The sequence below is a fragment of the Dysidea avara genome, chromosome 3, assembly GCF_963678975.1.
Source record: "Dysidea avara chromosome 3, odDysAvar1.4, whole genome shotgun sequence".
Classification (NCBI taxonomy): domain Eukaryota; kingdom Metazoa; phylum Porifera; class Demospongiae; order Dictyoceratida; family Dysideidae; genus Dysidea; species Dysidea avara.
The window spans coordinates 32,662,318-32,672,125 of record NC_089274.1 but is presented as its reverse complement, the minus strand read 5'-3'; the positions used below and the strand labels follow the sequence as shown (position 1 = coordinate 32,672,125).

The 9,808-nt window shown below is 36.3% G+C and overlaps 1 long non-coding RNA gene across 1 annotated transcript; it reads right to left on the bottom strand.

Moving 5' to 3' along the window:
- Positions 1 to 7,294: 7,294 nt before the first annotated feature.
- Positions 7,295 to 8,354, bottom strand: LOC136251910 (uncharacterized). Its single transcript, XR_010699258.1, has 3 exons — positions 7,810 to 8,354; positions 7,575 to 7,659; positions 7,295 to 7,394 (listed from the first exon to the last, which is right to left on the bottom strand). It is a non-coding gene; the product is annotated as an uncharacterized lncRNA (long non-coding RNA).
- Between the last annotated feature and the right edge of the window lie 1,454 nt (positions 8,355 to 9,808).

Sequence of the window (9,808 nt, the reverse complement as noted above, 5' to 3'; positions counted from 1 at the left end):
GTGGCTATAACTTCCTCTCAGAGAATCTTTTATGCACGTAGTAATCCAACCTGGACACTTTAAGTTAAGTTTTGTAGTTAATTATTTTTGTATGTATCCTTGCCATGCCTACGCGGATCTTATCTTTGTAGTCGCATGTGTCCGAGGCTCTGTATGTAATTTTGTCATTTCATCATTATTCTGATGGTTTCAAAAAAAAAATAAAAAATATATATATAAAGAACCTGGAGGATCAAAACAAAAACTGTTCTATAATAGCCATACAAAACACAACAGTTCTATATAGGGCAGTTATAGAACACATTGACAGATCACAGTTCTATATCAGGTGTATATATATAGCAGTTATAGAACTGCGCATGATGCACTATATAGCATGTGCCAAGGCCTATCTGCCGCTTTGAGTGAACAATCACCCACATTGTGGCCATCAACCAAGCCAGTCTAGGCACTGCACTAGATGTCCTTGCAGGCCCAACCAGTAAAACTAGAACCATTGGGTTCAATTTATAGACATACTCAGTTTTGCTTCACCCACACTTATAATGCTATAAGTCTAGTGGCAGTCCTTCTTCAATATAATATAAGTATAGGTGACTGCTCTATTAGAGTATCTTGATCTTTGAAAGCCTATCTGTGGATCCTTTTTGAGAAATGAATGCAAGTTTTATGTTACTATAATTTTTTGTTCTGTACTGCATGTATGCTGTAACTTACTTAGTGTGTTAGGTTCTTGCTTAAACCTTACTGAGAAACCTAAATTTCAAAAAGGGTTTCCTGAAACCCTTGAAATTCTCTTTTGTACCTATAATATGATAAGCCATTCACAATAAATCATTAACTTTGTCATGATGAGAAAAGGTTGTAATATCACTTGTCAAAACTATAGTAGCTAACTGATACATAGCTGAGTGTTCTATTAGATAGACTGCTCTATTAGAGTACTACACTGAATGCTTTATTAGAGTATTTCAATTGTTTACTGTAGTGACCTTGTTAAGCTGAACAGGACCCCTTAATCATAAAATAGTATATAATAGTACCATGCATACCCTTAAAGTGCTGCTGCACCATGAGCATGGAGGGTGGGAGGGGGTACTTATTCTAGATGGATTTGCCATTTATTGTTCCCATGTCTTGAAAGGAAAGCCATTCTAAGACAAGAGAATAATCAATGGCAATGGCATGGCTGATCCAGTGTGGGGCATCTGATACCAAGTGCCCCCCTCCCCCCATCTTCCTTTCCAGATTCAAGGGTCAGGAATGCTGTCCTATAGTAGTAGTAGAGAGTTCAGCTACAAAGAAACCATCATGTAGAGAGTTCAGCTGCAAACAAATCACCTGTAGAGAGTTCAGCTACAAACAAATCTCCCTGTAGAAAGGTCAGCTAGAAGAAGTCACCTTGTAGAGAGTTCAGCTACAAAGAACCATCATGTAGAGAGTTCAGCTGCAAACAAATCACCTGTATAGAGTTCAGCTACAAACAAATCTCCCTGTAGAGAGATCAGCTAGAAGAAGTTACCTTGTGGAGAGTTCAGCTACAAAGAAACCATCATGTAGAGAGTTAAGGTGCAAACAAATCACCTGTAGAGAGTTCAGCTACAAACAAATCTCTCTGTAGAGAGATCAGCTAGAAGAAGTTACCTTGTAGAGAGTTCAGCTACAAAGAAACCATCATGTAGAGAGTTCAGCTGCAAACAAATCACCTGTAGAGAGTTCAGCCACCAACAAATCTCCCTGTAGAAAGGTCAGCTAGAAGAAGTCACCTTGTAGAGAGTTCAGCTACAAAGAACCATCATGTAGAGAGTTCAGCTGCAAACAAATCACCTGTATAGAGTTCAGCTGCAAACAAATCTCCCTGTAGAGAGATCAGCTAGAAGAAGTTACCTTGTAGAGAGTTCAGCAACAAAGAAACCATCATGTAGAGAGTTCAGCTGCAAACAAATCACCTGTATAGAGTTCAGCTACAAACAAATCTCCCTGTAGAGAGATCAGCTAGAAGAAGTTACCTTGTGGAGAGTTCAGCTACAAAGAAACCATCATGTAGAGAGTTAAGGTGCAAACAAATTACCTGTAGAGAGTTCAGCTACAAACAAATCTCTCTGTAGAGAGATCAGGTAGAAGAAGTTACCTTGTAGAGAGTTCAGCTACAAAGAAACCATCATGTAGAGAGTTCAGCTGCAAACAAATCACCTGTAGAGAGTTCAGCTACAAACAAATCTCCCTGTAGAAAGGTCAGCTAGAAGAAGTCACCTTGTAGAGAGTTCAGCTACAAAGAACCATCATGTAGAGAGTTAAGTTGCAAACAAATCACCTGTATAGAGTTCAGCTACAAACAAATCTCCCTGTAGAGAGATCAGCTAGAAGAAGTTTCCTTGTAGAGAGTTCAGCTACAACAAATCACCCTGTAGAAAGATCAACTAGAAGAAGTTACCTTGTAGAGAGTTCAGCTACAAAGAAACCATCATGTAGAGAGTTCAGCTGCAAACAAATCACCTGTAGAGAGTTCAGCTACAAACAAATCTCCCTGTAGAGAGATCAGCTAGAAGAAATTACCTTGTAGAGAGTTCAGTCACAAAGAAACCACCATGTAGAGAGTTCAGCTGCAAAGAAATCACCCTGTAGAAAATTCAGCCACAAACAAATTGCCCTGTAGAAAGATTAGTTAGAAGAAGTTACCTTGTAGAGAGTTCAGCTACAAAGAAACCATTCTGTAAAGAGCTCAGCTGCAAACAAATCACCTGCATAGAATTCAGCTACAAACAAACCATCCTGTAGAGAGATCAGCTAGAAGAAGTTACTTGTATATTGTTCAGCTACAAACAATTTACCCTATAGAGAGAGCAGCAAGAAGAAGTCACTTTGTAGAGTGTTCAGTTACAAAGAAACCACCATGGAGAGTTCTGTAATAAATATATGTATTATATATATAATTTGTACATTTACTGATTAAATCAGAAATATTTAAAGTACATCTGCTTCATCTTTTCTTCTTCCTGTGGAAAAGAAAAAAAGACAGGTTAAAAAAGTCCCAAAGCTGGCCTATGGCCGGATAGGCCGGCTTTGGGGTATACAAATACAAAAAGAAGTGAAATCTAATCCAAAACAGCCAGCTGTAAAAAAGTGTGCGGCCCTCAAAAAGGCTATGGTGAAAAAAGATGTGAAATCCAAGGTGGCGGCCAAGAAATGGCTGTGATGGTAGGTTAATGGTAAAAATTTTAATAACGGCAATTTAGATGAATTTTTTGCCAAGACCAAGCGGCACAAAAATTCACCTGAATTGTTGTTATTAAAATTTTTACCATTAACCTACCATCACAGCCATTTCTTGGCCGCCACCTTGGATTTCACATCTTTTTTCACCATAGCCTTTTTGAGGGCCGCACACTTTTTTACAGCTGGCTGTTTTTGATTAGATATAATTTTACAAAAATATTGTGGAATATACTAGACAACTACTCTGAGTGTAGTTAAATAATAATTTTTGTGATTGTTGATCAATTTAAGTGACATTATGTACGAAAAATCAATTTCTGACTGTTCTATAAGAATATCTGACTGCTTTATTGGAGAGATTCCTTCAAGTTATACATAGCTATGTTGTATTGGTATATATTGACCTATATAATTTAATGCTGGCATATTGCTTGCTATATATAATAAAATCATTGTGACTTTTTCTGAAAAATATCTTCTTCCTCATACTCAACAGGGCTAAAAGGTATATAGTCTAGACATACCATCTGCATTTTCATTTTGATATGCAATGTACTATTTTGGTATGTATATACTGAGCCCACTTATGCATGGGGGCAGTATTAGAAATAATTATAGTAGCTCCAATTCCATAGAACTATTTGAATTTTGCGAAAAGATCTTAATATATTAACACAACAAAGTCATTGTGATAATTACTCTAAATTCATATCACTACTGCTCTTATTAAATGTTTGATCTAATCCATTATAACTATATGTCAATTTTCAAGTTCCAGCAAATCATCTGATTGGTATCTCATTATAACAATTAAAATCAAATTTCTTCCAAATCACAAATAATTAAATTTTAGTTTTAAAGATTTTGTGTCATGGAAGTAATGCTATGTTTTTAATGTCTTGCACAGGATATGATAATAGCTACTATACATGATTGAGACTGAATAAGTTGGTACTTTAGTACAAAATTAGCTACCAGGAAATATCATGGCTTTGTATAATATAGTTTTTCATGCAGATGTGATATCTAGGCATGTAAAAACTTGTCTGGGGAGCATACCATCTGACCTTGCATGCTACTGCATCTGAGTATCACATGAAAATAGATGATCAATAATCATAAGCTCTGATTTAACTATAAAAAGGTGTGCATGATTATAACTATGCTGCATGACCTGCATGTACATAGCTATATAGGTCTGGGCTTGCACTCAAACCTCTGGACTCCATCCTTGCTACAGAAATGATCTTCTTACTGTACTCACAGTGATTTATAATCATATCAAGTCAGCAATATTATGCTGAGTGCCGTAAAACTTTCATTACAAGAGTTTTAGTTTTGCACAATAAATTGCATTATCAGCTAACTGTAAAATTTACCGTCAGTAATCAAGCCATCGATGTAAGTTTATACTTGCTCTGAGCAATCATTTCCATACTCCAGCACACTTAAAGGCGTTAATTTGCACGAGACTGCAGTATTTGTTGGATCATGGAGGAATTTTTCGCTAAATCGGGTGAGGCTGGTCTCAGCCAGATGGTCAACAAACTTCAATCCACACCATATTCTGCACACAGGTACTTGACTCGGAGGTGATCACTGCAGTAAATGTTGCAGTATTTCCTGCAAGTCTGCTGTGCTCCAGATCAGGAAACGTCTTTTTCTTCGCCGATCGGCTATGTGCGCGACGCCACCACCAAATATTAATTAATTATTTTAAACTATCTATACTCCATAGTAAGAGTGGACAACCTCTCAAAGCTTGAGAGAGAGTTTTGGCCCAAAAGAATAACATTGCAAATTACGACGGTGAAAAATCGATCGAGTTCAAGGTATTTCGCGTTATTTTCACTAGAAGAGATGGACGAAATTTGCTGCCACTCTAGTGTTTTCTTGATTATACCTACCCCTACACATGACTATAGTTTGTAAGTCGATTTGAAGATATCGTTTTTCGGTTTGCGGACCCTACCATAGGCTGGCTTTGAGGCTTTCTTAACCTATCCTATTTCTTTACCACAGGAAGAATAAAAAGACGGAAGATTTTTAATACTTCAACTGTTTTTGATTTTATCAGTAATTATATAAATATCAAGACACACGGTAGTGCGTCGTGCGGCCCAAGAAGCCGGCGCGTAACACCCGTGAGTATATTGACAGGAAGAAAGAAAACGCAATTTTCACACCTCCGTAGCTCTGTGTTGCCTTGATGAAACAAGACGATTTTTGCTGTGGACATGTCCTCCAACTTCAGCACTCCACATTCCAAATTTGAGCGAAATCGCTTCACGCGTTCCCGAGATATGCGACTTCAAAAATTGGCTCAGTTTCTTCGTTTTTTTTCTACCTCTTGTCGCACACTTACAAAAACTGCTATAAAACGCGAACGCCACATCCGATTGCCTTGAAATTTGGCACACAGAAGGGGCTATAAAGGCGCTTCTCGGTACCAACTTTGGCTGGAATACGATAAACAGGCAAAGAGTTATGAGCGATTATTCACGAACGACATTGGTTAAGTTAAGTACGTAGGTAGTAATAAGTACCTGCGCCAAAAACAGCCCAGCTGAAGAAGCTGAAGAGTTATGAGCGATTATTCATGAGCAACATTGGTTAAGTTAGGGTTTTACTCTTTTCACCACCTTTCATAACCCTTACGTAATATTAAGTTCAAAAGCATCCGGATGCGTCCAGTAGTTGCCGCGAGTAGTAGACTTTTATATAATAGGGGAAGCGTCCAGTAGTTGCCACGAGTAGTAGACTTTAGGGGAAGCGTCTAGTAGTGTTAGGGTTAGGGTTAGAGTTCAGCTTTGGTTTCTTCTTCACCTTCAGGTTAGGTTCTTCTTACTATATACAGCTTATTTCGTTAGTCACATTTATAAGATACAAAAGAAGGGAATCAAGGGAGCTAGCAGCGGTAGCATAATCAGTAGCACACTGGACCATCACACTGGGATCCTGGGTTCGATCCCTCTTCAATACTAAACTTTTTTTTCGACTTTTTGGTTCACCGTTATTTTTCTAAGTTCTATAGGGTTATGAAATAGGGTGAAAAGAGTGATACCCGGTTAAGTTAAGTACGTAGGTAGTAATAAGTATCTGTGCCAAAAACAGCCCAGCTGCGAAAAACAACGCCAATATGTTGTCACGCCTACAGGGCAAACCGCGTATGGGAAGAAGATGAAAATCGGTGGGTGAATAGGTTAACCATTGATCCTCAAACCTTTTGTGGTTTGAAAGAAATCGAGCTAAAAAACAGGAAGATACAACGAAAAATCCAACATTGTGTAACTGTTCTATACCATATGCGTATTTTGTACCGTACGCGTATGGTATGTACCATACGCGTACGGTACGATTTTCCGTACCATACGCGTACGGTATGGACATACGCGTATGGTACGTACCATATGCGTATTATGCCTTTTCTCAGTGTCTTCTAGCCTTGCCATCACCTAGCTACAATGGGCTGTCTTTACAAACATTTCTAGCTGAGTAAACTTAGAACACAACATAATAATCTGCTTACTATACTGAGCTGTAACTATGTAGATTTATTCATCAGCACACACGTGCATTTTATCCTTGCCATGCCCATGCATTTCCCACTATATAGTCCTACACTGATGTACCTAAATCTTATGTACATGATCTCACTTTGTCTGCATGCAGAACTTCACATGAATGGTACTGTGTATGTATGCTACTTTATAGCTATCAGAAACGTAAATTGTCATGCAGTTATCCACATTTATAATTGAGTATGTCATTGAGACCATCTGCATGTTTCTGATAGCTATAAAGTAGCATACATACACAGTACCATTCATGTATGCAGATGGTCTCATACTCAAGTATAAATGTGGATAACTGCATGACAATTTACAACACAAGTAGGTAAATAAGCGAGGAGAGCAATTACAATGTGCATGGTAGCTATATAGTAGGTTCTAACTGAATTATACATATACTGCTTGTGCAAAGCTAATAACTTGAAAAATGAACTTTGTAAGTGTCATCAGTTGTGCAACATGCAATGCATGGCTCCTCACTGTATTTGCATTTTGATATACTATGTACACTCTTCTTTTGAGGATCCAATTTCTTGTTTACGTACTTTTCTTGATTATACACACTGTAAATAATACCATGCACCACTCACATTCATCACACTGGACCTACAGCAAAAATTAATGTGGATGTTAAAGAGTAAATTCAGATAAGAGTAGCTAAACACATTGTCTTCCCATCCACAAGCATGACAGTAAGTAGTGAGTAGCTATACAACACACTTATAACAATTAAACAATGCTACATTCATGCATTACTGAATTATTCATTAGAACTCATAAACTCACCATAAAATCTTTGCCATGTTATGTTTTCCTACTTCATCTCATTAGGCAATGTGCATGCCTCATTCAATAGCAAAGATTCAGCAAACTGCAGTTTTAAAAAAAATATTGCACAATTAATTGCTATGCACATCAGTCTTAGAGTATAGCATGTCTAATATAATTGCTATAAGTTACAGCCATGTAGGTTTGCAAACTGAAACATTACTTCTCTACAGTTATTGTATCTCTTTCCTACCTCCCTCAATGTTATTGTATCAGCATTCTCCAGGTCTTCCTCTGTTTGAGCAATCATTACAATGTACTTCTTGAGCTCATCTGATTGTAATTGTCTGCTCAACACTCCTTTAGTGCCACCAGGCATAAATATCCATTTTTAAGTAACAAATTAAAGGTAAACAATAGATTATATGTAGCAACAATAAAATAAAATATTTAATGAAATAATATGCATACATATATGCCCTGAAAAAAATGGTTTGATTTGCCAATGGATGTAAATTATTTAATATGGTTGCTATGTTTTAACCAATCAGAATGCAGTATTTTAATGTGTATTTATATGGATAATTATATCAAAATCTTATGTTTATATTTAGCTACAATGCTACCTCTACTGCAGGCTTAGTGTTTATATCACCATGCATTCCTGTTATATTCATTGAAAAATCGTGAATACCAATATGCTGGCACAATTCTAAAGCCTAACAGAAATCAATGTCTTTTGTCCTAAATAATGCTTTAGAAGATCAAACTTCAAATTTCAGTTTCTGAGTAAGGCAAGGAGCATGCTGTTCTTGTTTTATGTTGATAGGATAATTGGGTACCTTTAAACCCAAACACATTTTTACAAAGTCCATATATACAAGTATAGAGAAGCCCCTAGTAGAGTTTTTTGGGTAATATCGCTCTATAGTCTTTAATTATTGTACTAATCTTTGACCATCTTCAGGTCTATTTGTAAACACATATGTGTGGGTATTGTTCTAATTGTAGGGAAACATAGGCTCTTGGGCAGACCGTTTATAGGCAAAACAGATTATTAATCAATAACTGAAAGTACACAATAACAACTAACTCTTACAACTACAATATACACAATATTAATGTTACAGGTATATATGCATAAATTACATTATATTACATCATGTCACATCATTACATTACATCATTAACTCTACATAACATTATGTAATAATGGCCTAGTTTTGAATTTTCATTATATCAATTAAACAGTGGACCACGAATCCAATAGGAAGCAACATATGTGTAGCAATTGCAGCCAAAATGTACTGTGTGGAAGAAGAAACAAAAAATAAAATTTACTATAATTATGTTGTCAGTGTGTGCAGTTACTATGCAACAGCTAGATAATTTGTGACCGGATTTGCAAAAATGTACATTTCCACACACAAAATTTAACCCATGCGTGAACTTTGGGGTTTCATAAGTTTTTGAACATATACCTTATAATTATCCATGAGTGTACAGTAGCTACTATAGTATCTAGCAGCATTTTGATACTAAGAGCAAGTTTATCAGTGTAAGGAGTCAAGTGTTACACCATTTTGTTTGATGGTATGTAAAATGTGTGGAAAAGGTACCTTTTCACAAATCTGGTCATTTTAACTCAACTATTCTAAAGAACGTACAGTATGCCAGCTTGTGTATTTTCAAATCAATAGCATTTCCACTATGGAGAAATGAAGTCATTTGTTATAAAAATGTGAGATGAAAATCCATGACAAATAAGGCAGTAGACAGCTAGATGAGCCAATAAATCAATATGTACAAAAGTCAGAAGACATCAAGAAAATAATCTACACACTGTAAAAAAGGATTTTTCATTTTAACAAAGAACTTGTTATCCCTGCTGCAAAAAAACAGCAAACACTTCATTTATTAAAATAACAACAGGGAATTTTTGTTGTTGTAACATCATTTCCTTGTTAAAGTAAAAAATTGTCATTACACTAACAGTCACTTTTTGTTAAAACATCTAGAATGTTAAAACAGCAATTAACAGTTCTGCTTAAACAACGTATGCTTTTTGTCATTTTTTTGGCATTTTTTACAGTGCAGGTGCTTACATAAACCATCATAATTGTATGCATGGGTGATGGCACTATTGTATTTAGTGGAACTGTCAGATACTTTGATGAAATGAAATGTTAAACAGACAACGAGATACATTGTTATAGATTATGCACCAATGACTATGTATAAATCAAGACATA